This window comes from Ambystoma mexicanum, chromosome 12, assembly GCF_040938575.1.
Source record: "Ambystoma mexicanum isolate Mex_15411 chromosome 12, UKY_AmexF1_1, whole genome shotgun sequence".
In the NCBI taxonomy this organism is placed as follows: Eukaryota; Metazoa; Chordata; class Amphibia; order Caudata; family Ambystomatidae; genus Ambystoma; species Ambystoma mexicanum.
The window spans coordinates 1,100,470,409-1,100,490,499 of record NC_090936.1 but is presented as its reverse complement, the minus strand read 5'-3'; the positions used below and the strand labels follow the sequence as shown (position 1 = coordinate 1,100,490,499).

Here is a 20,091-nt window from a genome sequence, read left to right as displayed (position 1 = left end):
TCCAACAATCGCAGGTACTATGGCCCTTATTCACAGAACGTTTTCCAATGGGGTTTTGCCATTATAAAACGCTTCTGTGAATTAGGCCATCAATATCAATTAAAACCCAAAAATCAGAGTTGAATTCTGAATTCGTTAAACATTGGCACATAACCAGTAAGCAACCATTTAGCAGGTATGTCCTAAAGCAGCCTTAGGCATCTTCTGCAGGAATTAAAAGGGAACCCAATTTGCCCCTTCCACCCATAGCAGAAAAAAGACAAGAGAGGCAACTCTCTGATGCAGACTCAGGGACTTAACAGAACATTTAGAAGGGTCATTGTGTGAAATTGACCGAATTAGAGTATAAACAGGAGCACAGCTGGAGATCGACCTAATTCACCAAGGCTGGGACTGCTTCTCCCTACACATCCTGCATCATCTGCCTGTAACCCTCTGTATTCCCCTCTCTCCGTAGACTTAAATGTGTACCTTTAATAGACCATCCCTCCTATTGCATCCATAATTCTATATCGTATTCATGGATCCCCTTGTTGTTCAGTGCTCTGGTTCTTCACAGCTAGGTTTGCACAATATAAATCCCAGCACATGCATAGATACATATATATCAATTAAGTTGCATGAAAGAGTTGGGAGACAGGGACGATCGGCCCAGGCTGCCACAAGATTTCAGATGAGGCAAAGGCCAAGAAGTGTCATGTAGGTATCAAAATAGACTGCAGGGGCAGGCGGTGGCTGCACAGGTATAGGCCTCTGGGAGGGAGGCAGAGCACCATTTTAGATATGGCAGCCATTTTAGAAGCTAGGCATAGTGGTATGATGCAGCTGTAGCGAGTAGACCCTGGCTGGCTAATTTCGATTTAGACATGTTCATGCACGGCCTGGGTGGGAGACGGGCCAGGCCAGCGGACTAGTTATAATTCTCTCATTGTTTTACACAACCAAGTAATCGCATTTCATACAGGAAGGCGCCCTACAAGGCCACGCGGGAGCCGAGAGCCCCTCGCGAGACGTTGTCCCAAGAGAAGGAGGGCACAAGCCACCGACCTTTACCAGTCCCAGTCGAAAGTTATGGCCCACAGATGTTCGTCATCCCAGGCCCCATAAATTCCAATGTACCAATGAATCCCTGATTACTGACCATAAAACTGTTTGAGCCCCAATTGATCAGCGAGGTTCAGAAAGCAGGGCCAAGCTGACTTAATTTTCAGGTCACGTGATTTGTACTGCGAGGGGTAAAACGACAGATTCAAATTGGGGTGTTAAACCTTGGATGGGCGCCAACGCGTCTGGAATCGAGCTGGGGTTTGTAAAATATAGTGACCTAAAACTCTTCACTTAGCTCATGTCTGTAGTACCAGTTGCACAAATAGAATATAGTGTTTCTTTGTTTATAAAAAGTACGTGATTCATGTTTGATGACGTCTGATGAAGAGCCCATGTGGTAGAAGATGAACAGAAGAGGCCTTTTTAAGGCGTGCTCGTGCCTATCTTGGCAGAAAGTTCAGTGACAGCAGAGCTCTTTGCGGCGCATCTTAATTTTTGGAGAAATAAATCTTGTTTTCCTCGCAAACAAGTGGGGTGCATTCTTTCTGGTGTGAGCGTTCAGGGGTTCATCTACAAAAGGAACACACAGTATCATACTAGTAAAGGGAGGATCAAAATACTGTCAAAAATTAACACAGATAGTCAAATAAAATGTAAATAGTAGAAAGCTTCAAAGAGCAATCCCAGAAAAGCTAATTCACATACTGTACATATTAGTTTATGAATGTATAGTTTTTGGTACGCGGGGTTACGTCTGTGAGTCTGCATCAGCGATTCCCTCACTTGCCTTTTTAAGCGGGGTCTTTTGGCAAAGCAGGGCCTTGATTAAATCATACATTGTTAGAACACCAGATTTCTTATGTGATCATTTGATCCAGACTCTGCAAAACCACACACCCTTATTCTATTTTACACTCCCTCTCCCAGCCTCATCCGTTCACCTATTTACACCAACCCCCCCTTGTCCCCAGTATGCAATCGTTCCTCTTCAACTTGAACCTTAAGTGTAAGGCTGATTGTGTTATAAATTAATCCTGCTTTCCAATGGCATTTTCACAGCCCTGATTCACAGTAACCCACCCAATACTAGTGTTGCCACTTACTCACTCTCCCTCTCCCTCCCAAAGAGGAGAAAGAATGTAAGGTTGTTATCACACAGGTGTTAGACTCTATCTATGCGCAACCCACAGATGCTAACATTATCCATGCCAATCAGGAAACACAAGTTCAGTTCTGGTTTTTACTTTGCATTCTGGGACTTTTAGACCTGCATTTACGCATTATAAAGCCAGGACTACAAGTCCTAGAATGCAAAGTTAAAGCCAGAATTGGACTGGTGGCTCCCGAATAGAATGGATAATGTTCTCATGCATGCGCAACCCATCAGCAGCTCAATGTTCTGGCCTCTGCTCCTCAAAGCTATACCCTGCAGGTAGTGTTGCTTCCACAATCTTTTAGACCAATCCACTCACTTATTTTCCCATTCCAATGCCCCACCTCCCTCTAGGTCTGGGCTTCACCTTCCTATTAGCCTTCCTAGCCTGTAAATACAGAGACAATTTGGGGGCTGAAATTGAAACAGTGTTTAGAGGGAAATTTGGTGGAATAGTCACCTATGTGGCTGAGGTCTGGACAGAAATGTCCACAGATTAGGCATGTGGCATGCCAATTCTGGAAACATCTTTTGTACCTACCCCAAGGTTTCACAGCTGCTATTCTCTGGGTTCTCAAAGCCAGCAACGAAGGGTGAGGTACTCACTGGAAAGGTATGCTGTGAAAAGAGCATCAGCAGAGACAAGTCCTGGTAGACAGGGCCTGGGACGAACACTTCTCCCAATCCTTCGTCTCGAACTATAGGATGCAGTTGTGTCAAGATCTTACATCCTTGGGCTCGGAGGGCATATTAGACACTGCAACCGATCCATTAGCCCCTCTGCAGGTCGATCTTCAATGAGCGAAAAAGAAAGCAATATGCCATCCAAAGTGGGTAGATATTTACACTGCATATGGCGGGCACCAACCTTAGCTGGAATCTCGCTAGGGCTGATGCTTTACCACTGGAAAGAAACAGGAAAACATGGACCCTAGCAGCAAATGCGAAATGTAAAATCTGTGGGGCGGAGGAGGAAAATCTATACCTGAGGTCAAGATCCATTCTCCACCATAGCTAGGAAGGAAGGTTTCATGGTTAGCGAGGAAGCAGTACTTTCATTACAAAATCGATGGCTGGGTTTATATACGGGGCATGGAAACAGAGATCCAGCAAGGTAAATTAATATGAGTGCAATTTTTAGACTCCAGGGGTTGCAAGTGATGAGGTTTACGATCTCACTTTTTTCCTTGATCTCTCCCATGGAGCAGTATTTTTCTACTTAACCAGTCTTTTTTAGAATTATTGTTATAGGTTATGTAGATCTGACTACATGTAAGATGTTTTAAATATTTATAAACAGATTTTATATTGTTAGTTTCTGTTTTTAAACTTGTGTATGTTTTATTATTGTCAAACCATTGTATTACCACCAGGCACTTATGGACACCTTACATCAGCGCATGGGGATCAGCAACCTTGTCCTACGCTGGTTCAAGTCCTGCCAACATCAAGCAGTTTGTTCAGATGGACTCCTCTAGATCTCCAATGCTACCCATCACCTGTGGAGTCCTGCAGGGTTCCATCCTCTCCTCAGTGATCTTCATTCTATACATGGAGCCGCTGGGAGCCCTCATAGCCACACACAACATCCATATCCACCAATACACCAGTGGCACAGAGCTATACCTCAAGATCAGCTCCATCAAGAACATCCATAGGCTCAAAACCTGCCTCGCACTGATCCAGTCTTGGATGTCCAGTGCATACTTGAGGCTCAACCCCTCCAAGACCGAATTCTACTCCTCACCAAGAACACATAGGACCCAGAGATATCAACCAGGAACTCTGAGGGCTTCACACTGAGCTCATATCTTGAACCAAGTCCCTTGGGTTCCATATCAACAAACACATCTCCTTCAAGACACACATAGCTAAGAAAACTCAGACAGCTTAGTATCAGCTCTCCCTCCTGCGAAAAGTCAAGCCCTTCCTCCCTCAAGACAGCTTTAGATCCACCGTTCAAGCACTATTCCTACCCCACCTGAATGGGGGCAATGCACTCCTCGAAGGCCTTGCGTCATCCTCCCTTGTGCCCCTGAGAAGTGTCCTACACGCGGCCGCCTGCCTCATCAAGGGTCTATGCAGATACGACCACATCACTTCAACCCTCATCGACCTTCACTGGCTCCCACTGCATGCACAAATCACCTTCAAGTCTTACTCCATCATCTATGAGGCAATCACCCTCAAGTCACCCAGCTACCTTGTGGAGAAACTCTGCATCTCCGACAGACAGCGCACTGACAGAAGCCAGGACTCATGCATACTTGAAATATGCCGCTGCAAAAAAGAAAGGACCAGTAAACACGCCTTTTCTGCCTACTCCCCAAGACTATGTAGCCTCCTCCCCATCGGCATCACACTCGCACCCACACTCCTACAATTCAGAAAAGAACTCAAGACCCATTGCTTCAAGGAGTCTCTCCTCCGCAGCACTTAGGCCATCACGTCGCCCATCGCACCACCAGACTGGCTAGTTGTCGCCATCCCCTCTCCTCCCCGCCACCCGGTACAGCTGTAGCCCTTCTCTCCCACCCTCTGTATCCTACCCCCGCTGCATATCTGTTCTGTTGTTGCCACTGAAAAGCGCTCTGCAATGTATCTGTATTGGTGTATACCTCTGTAAAGTGCTGCATATGGCATATGGGCCTCTTTACGAGTACGGCAATAAAGGTAGAAATGGCGGTAAAACACCACTCAACCTAGCATTACAGGGGGTCATTCATAGAATTTAGCGCACAAGTGGCGCACGCGGCTGGCGCACAGTGTGCACGTGCTAATCTCTGCGCCAGCCGCGTGCGCTAAAATCCATTTCTGCGCACAGCGTATTCATGGATTTTAGCTACCAAAACCAGCCCTGGCGCACAGTGGCGCAGCGACCCTGCAGCAGCGCCAGTTACGCCCCCAAGAACGCCCCTCGCGCAGGGAAAAGCCATCAAAAGCCCCAATCCAGCGCAAAGGGCTGCGCTAACCCTGTAAAAGCACGGCAAGTGGGGTACGTGTATTACTGGGGTTCGCGGGACGTTTCACACGCGATTGGCCCTGTGCAAGCGGGGTACGTGTATAACTGGGGTTCGCGTGAAGTCTCACACACGATATGAGCAGTGTATGTGTATTTCGGGGGTGCGCGGGGAGTCCTACATGTGAATTGGCAGTGTGGGTCCTTCCAGGTGTTCCCTCTACACCCTCCATGGCCCCTGCAGGCAGCCTACACCACAGGGCACTACCCTGCACCCCTGGTCATGTCCCGCAGGCAGCCCATCCACCATGGGCATGCCCCCCAGCCAAGCCACATGTCAGCTTGCATTACTGATCACCAACTCATGTCCCCCTGCACCTCCACCCCCCAGCAGTGCGGGGCACCTGCCAGCAGGCCCCCACTCATGTCCCACTCATGTCGCCCTGCACCCCCACCCCCCAGCAGTGCGGGGCACCTGCCAGCAGGCCTGCACTTATGTCCCACTCATGTCCCCCTGCACCCCCACCCCCCAGCAGTGCAGGGCACCTGCCAGCAGGCCCCCATTCATGTCCCACTCATGTCCCCCTGCACCCCCATCCCCCAGCAGTGCGGGGCACCTGCCAGCAGGCCCCCAATCATGTCCCACTCATGTCCCCCTGCACCCTCACCCCCAGCAGTGCAGGGCATCTGCCAGCAGGCCCCCACTCATGTCCCCCTCCACCCCCACCCCCCAGCAGTGTGGGGCACCTGCCAGCAGGCCCCCACTCATGTCCCACTCCTGTCCCCCTGCACCCATAGCCCCCAGCAGTGCAGGGCACCTGCCAGCAGTCTCCCACTCATGTCCCACTCATGCCCCCCTGCAACCCCACCCCCCAGCAGTTCAGGGCACCTGCCAGCAGGCCCCCACTCATGTCCCCCTGCGCCTCCACCCCCCAGCAGTGCGGGGCACCTGCCAGCAGGCCCCCACTCATGTCCCACTCATGTCCCATGCCCCCACGTCATGACGATCCTCAATCATGGCCTTTATGGCCAGCCTCCCCAGCCCAAAGACCCAACCAAGTATTGCATCCACCCACATAGAAAAGGCAATTACATGATACAACCCCAAAGGCAAGTATGTAAATGAACACATGTCCGTCACACACACACACACAATGGGTGCAAGTGAATGTGAAAACACATATCATGACATGCATGAAACCAATGAGATAATACCACACATCGAAGTATGAAAAAAAAATGTATTAAACAGAACATGAATGTAATTAAAAGAAAAGACACAACAATGGGAATAATTAAAGAATAATTAAAGAAATGCTGCATGTCCGTAAAAGAATAAAAAACAAGAAATCATAATCCAAAGAAATCCAAAAGAATGTGCATTGTCCAAGCGCAACCAAAATAAAAAGAAAAGGAAAGGAAACCTAACACTACCTAACTATATACAATGGCGGCGGGCAAGTCCTGCAGCTCACTCTGTGGTGTCCCGGGCCAGTGCATCATCGCCCTCCATGTCGATGTCCCGGAGGCGGGCCTCTGCCCTGGCCCCGAGCTCTCGCAGGGAGGCACTCATGGCCTGTTCCAACTCCCTGCGAGTCGCCTCGAGGCACTCTGCCCGCCTCAACGCCCGACGCATGGAGAACTCGCTCTGACCATGGTGAGCCGCGCCTCTTCCATCCGCCGCCGCTCCGCATCTATAGCATGGCCTAACCGCTGCCACATGGAAGACACTTCCAGTCCTGGGTCCTCCTGCCCTCTGGCCGATGCCTGCCCCTCTGATGTTGAAGGCCCCGAGCCATCATGGCTCCCACCTTGTTGCTGCTGCTGCTGCGCCTCTGCCTGTGCCCTGGCTCTTGCTGCCTGCACATCCTCCTCCGGCTGGGATTCAGTTGTTGATGTGGCCACCGCTGCTGGACGTCCGACTCGCGACTGTGGCAGGGATGTGTCCTCCACCAGCCTGGCCGCAGGGTCAGAGGCAGCTCCACAGCGTACCCAGGTGATACATGGGTGGGAAGATGGCATGGAGGACGACTGGCGCATAGGGGGTTCAGATGAGGAGGGGGTCGGAACAAGGTCCAGCAAATCGAGGAATCTGGCCCTGGTGACCCGTCCCAGAAGGTCAACGCGGTCAACGTGGCATTCGAGATGACATGCAGTGTCCTCACGAAAACACTGCAGGTCACCTCGCATGCCCCGTTGACGCAACGCCATCCCACTCAGGACAGGCTCAACCCGGTCCCGGATAGCCACATCCACAGGGAGAGGAAGGCCAGTTGTTGTAAGCGGATCCCCTCCCTGAAAACCGGTCTGGACGTAGGCATCCCTGCTGGTGCAGGATGATGCAGTCACAGGATCGGGGACAGGATTACACACAGGCACCTCTGCGGTGGCCTGTGCTGCCTCCTGTCCCTGCCCCTGCACTGCACCACTAGCACCAGTGGAATCCCCACCTCCAGACCCCGAGTCTGTCCCTTGCACAGCCTCCTCCTCCATCAAACCCCCCACCAACCTGGATGACTCTGTGCCATCTTCCTCCGTCGGACCGGACTCCTCACTCCCTGACGAGATGACAACCTGGGAGTGGAGCTGGGCCTTGCGTCTCCGGCTGGCGGTGCGATCCCTGCCGCTGTGCTCCACAGCACCCTCTCTGCCCTCTTCATCAGTTGACGCTGCAGACAGGGAGAGATAGGACACAGGCATCAGGGCACTGTACAATGGACTGATACACACATGACAGTTGCACATGAGTGGCAGAGTCAAACTTCAGACATGGGATCACAATCCCGGACACACATGTCATTTCAACTCACACACATGAGCAATTCCACAGCCATATCACAACAGCTAGCACCATCCATACACATACAACAGCATGAGCATCCAAAGGTGAGCCAGACATCACATGGAATACAGAGAGAGTAGTGGACATGCACACATGCCACCACACTTACATGCATGTCTACATCTCTTCCAACTGTTGCAGTGATGAGATTGCCATACATGTCAGATCTGCCATTCAGCCTTCTACAAATCAGTGTCACATGCATCCATGTTGCATCACAGTTGCACACTTGTCAAGTACACACACATGCACATGTATACAGTGCAGATACATGCATTAGGAACCACCATCCATGCCACAACCATGCCAATGTACATACACAGAAATTCAAACATGTGTGCTCCCACACCTGCATTTGTCCAGCATGCTTACCAACACATACACCATCAATGTGTCTCGCACATGAGAGGACACACATGTGGCAGCCTCACGCCCATGTTCATACACATCCCTACATGGCCCTACAAAAACACATGTGCAACCTGCACACTACTGGCACATCACGACACGCACAGCATCCAATCACTCTGCATGAACACTTACTGCTCGACTCCAGACGGGTCTGCCTCTCAACGATCTGGACGTAGAGCGCTGGACATATGCGTTCTAGGACCCTCATTTGGTGGTCCGACAGCTGGCCCCGGCGCCCCTCGGCATCTGCTGCCTTTGCAAGGCGCCGGGCCTTGTTGAGGGTCCTGGACCTGAAGTCCTCCCAGCACTTCTTGACATGATGTAAGTCGCGGACTGCCACCCCCTCCGGTAGATCTGTTTGGCACTGAGTGTCCACCAAAACAGGACGCACCAATGTCGCAACTTCGTCCAGTGAGTCCAACCACAAACCGAAATCATAAAAATGCCTGCATTGGAAGAGGTCAGCAGCTATTCTTTCTCTCGGTAACTGCCATTTGGTGGAGGTAATCTGTTTCACCACATCAGATTGCACGCCATTTATCCCAGGGGTTTCCACAGGAGGGGTGGCTGCTCTTGCCCCTTCACCAGTACCAAAACAATGGTGACATAAGCGTTGGTGTAGCTGGCAGCTTAGTACTCCCAACCAGGGCAGTAATGGGCCCGTCCAATATAAAACCAGGATCTCCCTGTTTCACAGTATGTCTATAAAAATAGAAAAACTTGTATTAGTCTCATGAAGACGTTTTCTCTTCCGAGCACTAGCGGCCATCACGTCCATAACCAAATTCCTATTTCGAGTAGATGACTCACACATGGTACCCTGTCTTTTCACAACCATCTCCCAAGAGAATGGGCCTCATTACGAGTCTGGCGGTAACCGCGGCAGTAAAATCGCCTGGTTACCGCCGGACTCGTATTACCATTCCGCCTTCGTGACTCCCGGAATTACCAGGGAATTACAGCCCCGGTGTCCCGGGAGTCACGGAGGCGGAATGGTGTTAATCCCCATTCCCATGGACTCAATGGGAATGGGGAAGTGGAAACACCGGCACCATCTCTTGATGGTGCTGGTGTTTCCATGTCTGCCTGCAGGCGGGAGGTGTTCAACCCGCCAGGTCAGACCTGGCGGGAAGATCACCTCCCGCCTGCAGGACTCGGGATCGGGCGATCCGGAATTGACAGTGGCGGCGGGTTTACCGCCACCGTTAATTCCGGACCGCCCGACCAGTAATGAGGCCAAATGTATCAATATGTTACATGCAGCACCGCTGTTATTCAACACTCTGCACCAACAATGGTTGCAAGAAAGTACTATTTTAGAAAAGAAAAGCCAAAAGGCAAAAGAAATTGGTCACGTAGCCATAACACAGCAGAAAGTCAGGAGAGAACAGTTAGTGTATCAAGACAGGGAAAGAATATGTGTACCTCAGGAGAGCTAGGGAGGGCTCCAAACACAGTAAACACACAGAGCTTTCACCCATGCACTCCCTGCACTCTATGAGGAAATCTCACTAAGTAAACAGCACTGCCACCAGCTGCAAACTTCAAACAGACAACAGGTCCGGACAGACGGCTCTACGATTCTACAGCTTAGCCGAGCATCAACATCCAAGGAGAAAAAGCAGCAACTTGGAACGAAGTATGTCACGAGCTGCTGGATGAGAGCAAAGGGAGATTAGAGGAAGGGGCTTACGAACGTGAGAAACAATCAGAAGCTCCCACCGGCAAGCTGTCAAGCCGCACCCGAAATGGGCTGCCTCAGACAGCAATATTGGAGAGCCACAATAATTCACCTAAATCTAAGTCTACTGGCTGTTTAATGCTGTTTAGAACCTAAAATAAGTAGCAGCAGGCTACATCTTTCTCCGTACTGTAGAAAGATGTTGTGCTGTCACTGAGCGAGGATCCAACAATCGCAGGTACTATGGCCCTTATTCACAGAACGTTTTCCAATGGGGTTTTGCCATTATAAAACGCTTCTGTGAATTAGGCCCTCAATATCAATTAAAACCCAAAAATCAGAGTTGAATTCTGAATTCGTTAAACATTGTCACATAACCAGTCAGCAACCATTTAGCAGGTATGTCTTAAAGCAGCCTTAGGCATCTTCTGCAGGAATTAAAAGGGAACCCAATTTGCCCCTTCCACCCATAGCAAAAAAAAGACAAGAGAGGCAACTCTCTGATGCAGACTCAGGGACTTAACAGAACATTTAGAAGGGTCATTGTGTGAAATTGACCGAATTAGAGTATAAACAGGAGCACAGCTGGAGATCCACCTAATTCACCAAGGCTGGGACTGCTTCTCCCTACACATCCTGCATCATCTGCCTGTAACCCTCTGTATTCCCCTCTCCCAGTAGACTTAAATGTGTACCTTTAATAGACCATCCCTCCTATTGCATCCATAATTCTATATCGTATTCATGGATCCCCTTGTTGTTCAGTGCTCTGGTTCTTCACAGCTAGGTTTGCACAATATAAATCCCAGCACATGCATAGATACATATATATCAATTAAGTTGCATCAAAGAGTTGGGAGACAGGGACGATCGGCCCAGGCTGCCACAAGAGTTCAGATGAGGCAAAGGCCAAGAAGTGTCATGTAGGTATCAAAATAGACTGCAGGGGCAGGCAGTGGCTGCACAGGTATATGCCTCTGGGAGGGAGGCAGAGCACCATTTTAGATATGGCAGCCATTTTAGAAGCTAGGCATAGTGGTACGATGCAGCTGTAGCGAGTAGACCCTGGCTGGCTAATTTCGATTTAGACATGTTCATGCACGGCCTGGTTGGGAGACGGGCCAGGCCAGCGGACTAGTTATAATTCTCTCATTGTTTTACACAACCAAGTAATCGCATTTCATACAGGAAGGCGCCCTACAAGGCCACACGGGAGCCGAGAGCCCCTCGCGAGACGTTGTCCCAAGAGAAGGAGGGCACAAGCCACCGACCTTTACCAGTCCCAGTCGAAAGTTATGGCCCACAGATGCTCGTCATCCCAGGCCCCACAAATTCCAATGTACCAATGAATCCCTGATTACTGACCATAAAACTGTTTGAGCCCCAATCGATCAGCGAGGTTCAGAAAGCAGGGCCAAGCTGACTTAATTTTCAGGTCACGTGATTTGTACTGCAAGGGGCAAAACGACAGATTGAAATTGGGGTGTTAAACCTTGGATGGGCGCCAACGCGTCTGGAATCGAGCTGGGGTTTGTAAAATATAGTGACCTCAAACTCTTCACTTAGCTCATGTCTGTAGTACCAGTTGCACAAATAGAATATAGTGTTTCTTTGTTTATAAAAAGTACGTGATTCATGTTTGATGACGTCTGATGAAGAGCCCATGTGGTAGAAGATGAACAGAAGAGGCCTTTTTAAGGCGTGCTCGTGCCTATCTTGGCAGACAGTTCAGTGACAGCAGAGCTCTTTGCGGCGCATCTTAATTTTCGGAGAAATAAATCTGGTTTTCCTCGCAAACAAGTGGGGTGCATTCTTTCTGGTGTGAGCGTTCAGGGGTTCATCTACAAAAGGAACACACAGTATCATACTAGTAAAGGGAGGATCAAAATACTGTCAAAAATTAACACAGATAGTCAAATAAAATGTAAATAGTAGAAAGCTTCAAAGAGCAATCCCAGAAAAGCTAATTCACATACTGTACATATTAGTTTATGAATGTATAGTTTTTGGTACGCGGGGTTACGTCTGTGAGTCTGCATCAGCGATTCCCTCACTTGCCTTTTTAAGCGGGGTCTTTTGGCAAAGCAGGGCCTTGATTAAATCATACATTGTTAGAACACCAGATTTCTTATGTGATCATTTGATCCAGACTCTGCAAAACCACACACCCTTATTCTATTTTACACTCCCTCTCCCAGCCTCATCCGTTCACCTATTTACACCAACCCCCCCTTATCCCCAGTATGCAATCGTTCCTCTTCAACTTGAACCTTAAGTGTAAGGCTGATTGTGTTATAAATTAATCCTGCTTTCCAATGGCATTCTCACAGCCCTGATTCACAGTAACCCACCCAATACTAGTGTTGCCACTTACTCACTCCCCCTCTCCCTCCCAAAGAGGAGAAAGAATGTAAGGTTGTTATCACATAGGTGTTAGACTCTATCTATGCGCAACCCACATATGCTAACATTATCCATGCCAATCAGGAAACACAAGTTCAGTTCTGGTTTTTACTTTGCATTCTGGGACTTTTAGACCTGCATTTACCCATTATAAAGCCAGGACTACAAGTCCTAGAATGCAAAGTTAAAGCCAGAATTGGACTGGTGGCTCCCGAATAGAATGGATAATGTTCTCATGCATGCGCAACCCATCAGCAGCTCAATGTTCTGGCCTCTGCTCCTCAAAGCTATACCATGCAGGTAGTGTTGCTTCCACAATCTTTTAGACCAATCCACTCACTTATTTTCCCATTCCAATGCCCCACCTCCCTCTAGGTCTGGGCTTCACCTTCCTATTAGCCTTCCTAGCCTGTAAATACAGAGACAATTTGGGGGCTGAAATTGAAACAGTGTTCAGAGGGAAATTTGGTGGAATAGTCACCTATGTGGCTGAGGTCTGGACAGAAATGTCCACAGATTAGGCATGTGGCATGCCAATTCTGGAAACATCTTTTGTACCTACCCCAAGGTTTCACAGCTGCTATTCTCTGGGTTCTCAAAGCCAGCAACGAAGGGTGAGGTACTCACTGGAAAGGTATGCTGTGAAAAGAGCATCAGCAGAGACAAGTCCTGGTAGACAGGGCCTGGGACGAACACTTCTCCCAATCCTTCGTCTCGAACTATAGGATGTAGTTGTGTCAAGATCTTACATCCTTGGGCTCGGAGGGCATATTAGACACTGCAACCGATCCATTAGCCCCTCTGCAGGTCGATCTTCAATGAGCGAAAAAGAAAGCAATATGCCATCCAAAGTGGGTAGATATTTACACTGCATATGGCGGGCACCAACCTTAGCTGGAATCTCGCTAGGGCTGATGCTTTACCACTGGAAAGAAACAGGAAAACATGGACCATAGCAGCAAATGCGAAATGTAAAATCTGTGGGGCGGAGGAGGAAAATCTATACCTGAGGTCAAGATCCATTCTCCACCATAGCTAGGAAGGAAGGTTTCATGGTTAGCGAGGAAGCAGTACTTTCATTACAAAATCGATGGCTGGGTTTATATACGGGGCATGGAAACAGAGATCCAGCAAGGTAAATTAATATGAGTGCAATTTTTAGACTCCAGGGGTTGCAAGTGATGAGGTTTACGATCTCACTTTTTTCCTTGATCTCTCCCATGGAGCAGTATTTTTCTACTTAACCAGTCTTTTTTAGAATTATTGTTATAGGTTATGTAGATCTGACTACATGTAAGATGTTTTAAATATTTATAAACAGATTTTATATTGTTAGTTTCTGTTTTTAAACTTGTGTATGTTTTATTATTGTCAAACCATTGTATTACCACCAGGCACTTATGGACACCTTACATCAGCGCATGGGGATCAGCAACCTTGTCCTACGCTGGTTCAAGTCCTACCTCGCCAACATCAAGCAGTTTGTTCAGATGGACTCCTCTAGATCTCCAATGCTACCCATCACCTGTGGAGTCCTGCAGGGTTCCATCCTCTCCTCAGTGATCTTCATTCTATACATGGAGCCGCTGGGAGCCCTCATAGCCACACACAACATCCATATCCACCAATACACCAGTGGCACAGAGCTATACCTCAAGATCAGCTCCATCAAGGACATCCATAGGCTCAAAACCTGCCTCGCACTGATCCAGTCTTGGATGTCCAGTGCATACTTGAGGCTCAACCCCTCCAAGACCGAATTCTACTCCTCACCAAGAACTCATAGGACCCAGAGATATCAACCAGGAACTCTGAGGGCTTCACACTGAGCTCATATCTTGAACCAAGTCCCTTGGGTTCCATATCAACAAACACATCTCCTTCAAGACACACATAGCTAAGAAAACTCAGACAGCTTAGTATCAGCTCTCCCTCCTGCGAAAAGTCAAGCCCTTCCTCCCTCAAGACAGCTTTAGATCCACCATTCAAGCACTATTCCTACCCCACCTGGATGGGGGCAATGCACTCCTCGAAGGCCTTGCGTCATCCTCCCTTGTGCCCCTGAGAAGTGTCCTACACGCGGCCGCCTGCCTCATCAAGGGTCTATGCAGATACGACCACATCACTTCAACCCTCATCGACCTTCACTGGCTCCCACTGCATGCACAAATCACCTTCAAGTCTTACTCCATCATCTATGAGGCAATCACCCTCAAGTCACCCAGCTACCTTGTGGAGAAACTCTGCATCTCCGACAGACAGCGCACTGACAGAAGCCAGGACTCATGCATACTTGAAATATGCCGCTGCAAAAAGGAAAGGACCAGTAAACACGCCTTTTCTGCCTACTCCCCAAGACTATGTAGCCTCCTCCCCATCGGCATCACACTCGCACCCACACTCCTACAATTCAGAAAAGAACTCAAGACCCATTGTTTCAAGGAGTCTCTCCTCCGCAGCACCTAGGCCATCACGTCGCCCATCGCACCACCAGACTGGCTAGTTGTCGCCATCCCCTCTCCTCCCCGCCACCCAGTACAGCTGTAGCCCTTCTCTCCCACCCTCTGTATCCTACCCCCGCTGCATATCTGTTCTGTTGTTGCCACTGAAAAGCGCTCTGCAATGTATCTGTATTGGTGTATACCTCTGTAAAGTGCTGCATATGGCATATGGGCCTCTTTACGAGTACGGCAATAAAGGTAGAAATGGCGGTAAAACACCACTCAACCTAGCATTACAGGGGGTCATTCATAGAATTTAGCGCACAAGTGGCGCACGCGGCTGGCGCACAGTGTGCACGTGCTAATCTCTGCGCCAGCTGCGTGACCTAAAATCCATTTCTGCGCACAGCGTATTCATGGATTTTAGCTACCAAAACCAGCCGTGGCGCACAGTGGCGCAGCGACCCTGCAGCAGCGCCAGTTACGCCCCCAAGAACGCCCCTCGCGCAGGGAAAAGCCATCAAAAGTCCCAATCCAGCGCAAAGGGCTGCGCTAACCCTGTAAAAGCACGGCAAGCGGGGAACGTGTATTACTGGGGTTCGCGGGAAGTTTCACACGCGATTGGCCCTGTGCGAGTGGGGTACGTGTATTACTGGGGTTCGCGGGACGTTTCACACACAATTGGCCCTGTGCGAGTGGGGTACATGTATTACTGGGCTTCGCGGGAAGTTTCACACGCGATTGGCCCTGTGCAAGCGGGGTACGTGTATAACTGGTGTTCGCGTGAAGTCTCACACACGATATGGGCAGTGTATGTGTATTTCGGGGGTGCGCGGGGAGTCCTACATGTGAATTGGCAGGTGTTCCCTCTACACCCTCCATGGCCCCTGCAGGCAGCCCACACCACAGGGCACTACCCTGCACCCCTGGTCATGTCCCGCAGGCAGCCCATCCACCATGGGCATGCCCCCCAGCCAAGCCACATGTCAGCTTGCATTACTGATAACCAACTCATGTCCCCCTGCACCTCCACCCCCCAGCAGTGCGGGGCACCTGCCAGCAGGCCCCCACTCATGTCCCACTCATGTCGCCCTGCACCCCCACCCCCCAGCAGTGCGGGGCACCTGCCAGCAGGCCCGCACTCATGTCCCACTCATGTCCCCCTGCACCCCCACCCCCCAGCAGTGCAGGGCACCTGCCAGCAGGCCCCCATTCATGTCCCACTCATGTCCCCCTGCACCCCCACCCCCCAGCAGTGCGGGGCACCTGCCAGCAGGCCCCCAATCATGTCCCACTCATGTCCCCCTGCACCCTCACCCCCAGCAGTGCAGGGCACCTGCCAGCAGGCCCCCACTCATGTCCCCCTCCACCCCACCCCCCAGCAGTGCGGGGCACCTGCCAGCAGGCCCCCACTCATGTCCCACTCATGTCCCACTCATGTCCCCCTGCACCCATAGCCCCCAGCAGTGCAGGGCACCTGCCAGCAGTCTCCCACTCATGTCCCACTCATGCCCCCCTGTACCCCCACCCCCCAGCAGTTCAGGGCACCTGCCAGCAGGCCCCCACTCATGTCCCCCTGTGCCTCCACCCCCCAGCAGTGCGGGGCACCTGCCAACAGGCCCCCACTCATGTCCCACTCATGTCCCCCTGCCTCCACGTCATGACGATCCTCAATCATGGCCTTTATGGCCAGCCTCCCCAGCTCAAAGACCCAACCAAGTATTGCATCCACCCACATAGAAAAGGCAATTACATGATACAACCCCAAAGGCAAGTATGTAAATGAACACATGTCCGTCACACACACACACACAATGGGTGCAAGTGAATGTGAAAACACATATCATGACATGCATGAAACCAATGAGATAATACCACACATCGAAGTATGAAAAAAAAAATGTATTAAACAGAACATGAATGTAATTAAAAGAAAACACACAACAATGGGAATAATTAAAGAATAATTAAAGAAATGCTGCATGTCCGTAAAAGAATAAAAAACAAGAAATCATAATCCAAAGAAATCCAAAAGAATGTGCATTGTCCAAGCGCAACCAAAATAAAAAAGAAAAGGAAAGGAAACCTAACACTATCTAACTATATACAATGGCGGCGGGCAAGTCCTGCGGCTCACTCTGTGGTGTCCCGGGCCAGTGCATCATCGCCCTCCATGTCGATGTCCCGGAGGCGGGCCTCTGCCCTGGCCCCGAGCTCTCGCAGGGAGGCACTCATGGCCTGTTCCAACTCCCTGCGAGTCGCCTCGAGGCACTCTGGCCGCCTCAACGCCCGACGCATGGAGAACTCCGCTCTGACCATGGTGAGCCGCGCCTCTTCCATCCGCCGCCGCTCCGCATCTATAGCATGGCCTAACCGCTGCCACATGGAAGACACTTCCAGTCCTGGGTCCTCCTGCCCTCTGGCCGATGCCTGCCCCTCTGATGTTGAAGGCCCCGAGCCATCATGGCTCCCACCTTGTTGCTGCTGCTGCTGTGCCTCTGCCTGTGCCCTGGCTCTTGCTGCCTGCACATCCTCCTCCGGCTGGGGTTCAGTTGTTGATGTGGCCACCGCTGCTGGACGTCCGACTCGCGACTGTGGCAGGGATGTGTCCTCCACCAGCCTGGCCGCACGGTCAGAGGCAGCTCCACAGGGTACCCAGGTGATACATGGGTGGGAAGATGGCATGGAGGACGACTGGCGCATAGGGGGTTCAGGTGAGGAGGGGTCGGAACAAGGTCCAGCAAATCGAGGAATCCGGCCCTGGTGACCCGTCCCAGAAGGTCAACGCTGTCAACGTGGCATTTGAGATGACGTGCAGTGTCCTCACGAAAACACTGCAGGTCACCTCGCATGGCCCGTTGACGCAACGCCATCCCACTCAGGACAGGCTCAACCCGGTCCCGGATAGCCACATCCACAGGGAGAGGAAGGCCAGTTGTTGTAAGCGGATCCCTCCCTGAAAACCGGTCTGGACGTAGGCATCCATGCTGGTGCAGGATGATGCAGTCACAGGATCGGGGACAGGATTACACACAGGCACCTCCGCGGTGGCCTGTGCTGCCTCCTGTCCCTGCACTGCACCACTAGCACCAGTGGAATCCCCACCTCCAGACCCCGTGTCTGTCCCTTGCACAGCCTCCTCCTCCATCAAACTCCCCACCAACCTGGATGACTCCGTGCCATCTTCCTCCGTCGGACCGGACTCCTCACTCCCTGACGAGATGACAACCTGGGAGTGGAGCTGGGCCTTGCGTCTCCGGCTGGCGGTGCGATCCCTGCCGCTGTGCTCCACAGCACCCTCTTTGCCCTCTTCATCAGTTGACGCTGCAGACAGGGAGAGATAGGACACAGGCATCAGGGCACTGTACAATGGACTGATACACACATGACAGTTGCACATGAGTGGCAGAGTCAAACTTCAGACATGGCATCACAATCCCCAACACACATGTCATTTCAACTCACACACATGAGCAATTCCACAGCCATATCACAACAGCTAGCACCATCCATACACATACAACAGCATGAGCATCCAAAGGTGAGCCAGACATCACATGAAATACAGAGAGAGTAGTGGACTTGCACACATGCCACCACACTTACATGCATGTCTACATCTCTTCCAACTGTTGCAGTGATGAGATTGCCATACATGTCAGATCTGCCATTCAGCCTTCTACATATCAGTGTCACATGCATCCATGTTGCATCACAGTTGCACACTTGTCAAGTACACACACATGCACATGTACACAGTGCAGATACATGCATTAGGAACCACCATCCATGCCACAACCATGCCAATGTACAAACACAGAAATTCAAACATGTGTGCTCCCACACCTGCATTTGTCCAGCATGCTTACCAACACATACACCATCAATGTGTCTCACACATGAGAGGACACACATGTGGCAGCCTCACGCCCATGTTCATACACATCCCTACATGGCCCTACAAAAACACATGTGCAACCTGCACACTACTGGCACATCACGACACGCACAGCATCCAATCACTCTGCATGTACACTTACTGCTCGACTCCAGACGGGTCTGCCTCTCAACGATCTGGACGTAGAGCGCTGGGCATATGCGTTCTAGGACCCTCATTTGGTGGTCCGACAGCTGGCCCCGGCGCCCCTCGGCATCCGCTGCCTTTGCAAGGCGCCGGGCCTTGTTGAGGGTCCTGGACCTGAAGTCCTCCCAGCACTTCTTGACATGATGTAAGTCGCGGACTGCCACCCCCTCCGCGTTGATGGCAGTCACAATGTCCATCCAGATCCTGGTCCGTCCTTCATTGTCGGTGCGCAAACTTCCAAAGATGGCATCATACTGCCCCAGGACTTGCTCCACCAGGACACCAACTTCCCAGGCACTGAAGCTGGTGGCCCTCTGCCTCTCTGGCTGGGGGTTGCCAGTGCTGCCAGATGGTGTTGTGCTGGACATGGCAACCCCAGAGGCAGGAGTGGGTGGGCAACTCGGTCCTGGGGCTGGGCTGTGGAGCGATGGAATCCCAGTCGGGAGTCTTCAGTTCCAGCAGGGGTGGTCACAGCAACTGCACCCCTGGCTGACGTGCAGGCAGCAAATGGCAGGGCACGTGGGCAGCAGGCAGTCAGGCAGCAGCAGATTGCAGGTGGGAGCGTGCTCAGGGCTCTGGGGGGCAGTAATTCGGCCTTCTAGGCAGGAGCATGGTCTTCTGTGTGTTTTTGCGTGGCCAGCTTGATACAGAGTGATTTGGCACGTGAAAAAATTGCGTGTAATTGGAGGAAAGGCCTTTAACGTGTAAGCGCGTCAGCACACGTACACGTTTTCATTGGACCAAAGGCCCTTAGCACGTAAGCGTGTACGTGCATGGGCGTTTCCCTCATGACGTGGGCATAGTGGTTCAGCGCGTGTGAAAAAACTGCACGTCTGCGTGTGAATGCGTGTTATCCGAGGAAAGGGCCTACGCGCGTAAGTGACGTGGCGCGCGCGGGCGTTTCCCTCAGCACAGGTTAAAGGTGAGCGGGGCCCGAAGTTCGCTGTACATGCCTTTCGTGGAGACCGACGTGTGTAGCTGCTTTGTGTTGTTTCGCGCGCCATCACATCTTCACAGCTATCGAGGACGTATCTCTTCTTTTGGCGGGGGTATTGGCTATGCGTGTTTTT

The 20,091-nt window shown here is 51.0% G+C and overlaps 1 protein-coding gene across 4 annotated transcripts in view; it reads left to right on the top strand.

Moving 5' to 3' along the window:
- The window catches only part of LOC138514280 (uncharacterized), a 314,981-nt gene that overhangs the window by 233,356 nt on the left and 61,534 nt on the right, over positions 1 to 20,091 (top strand). The window lies entirely within an intron of this gene.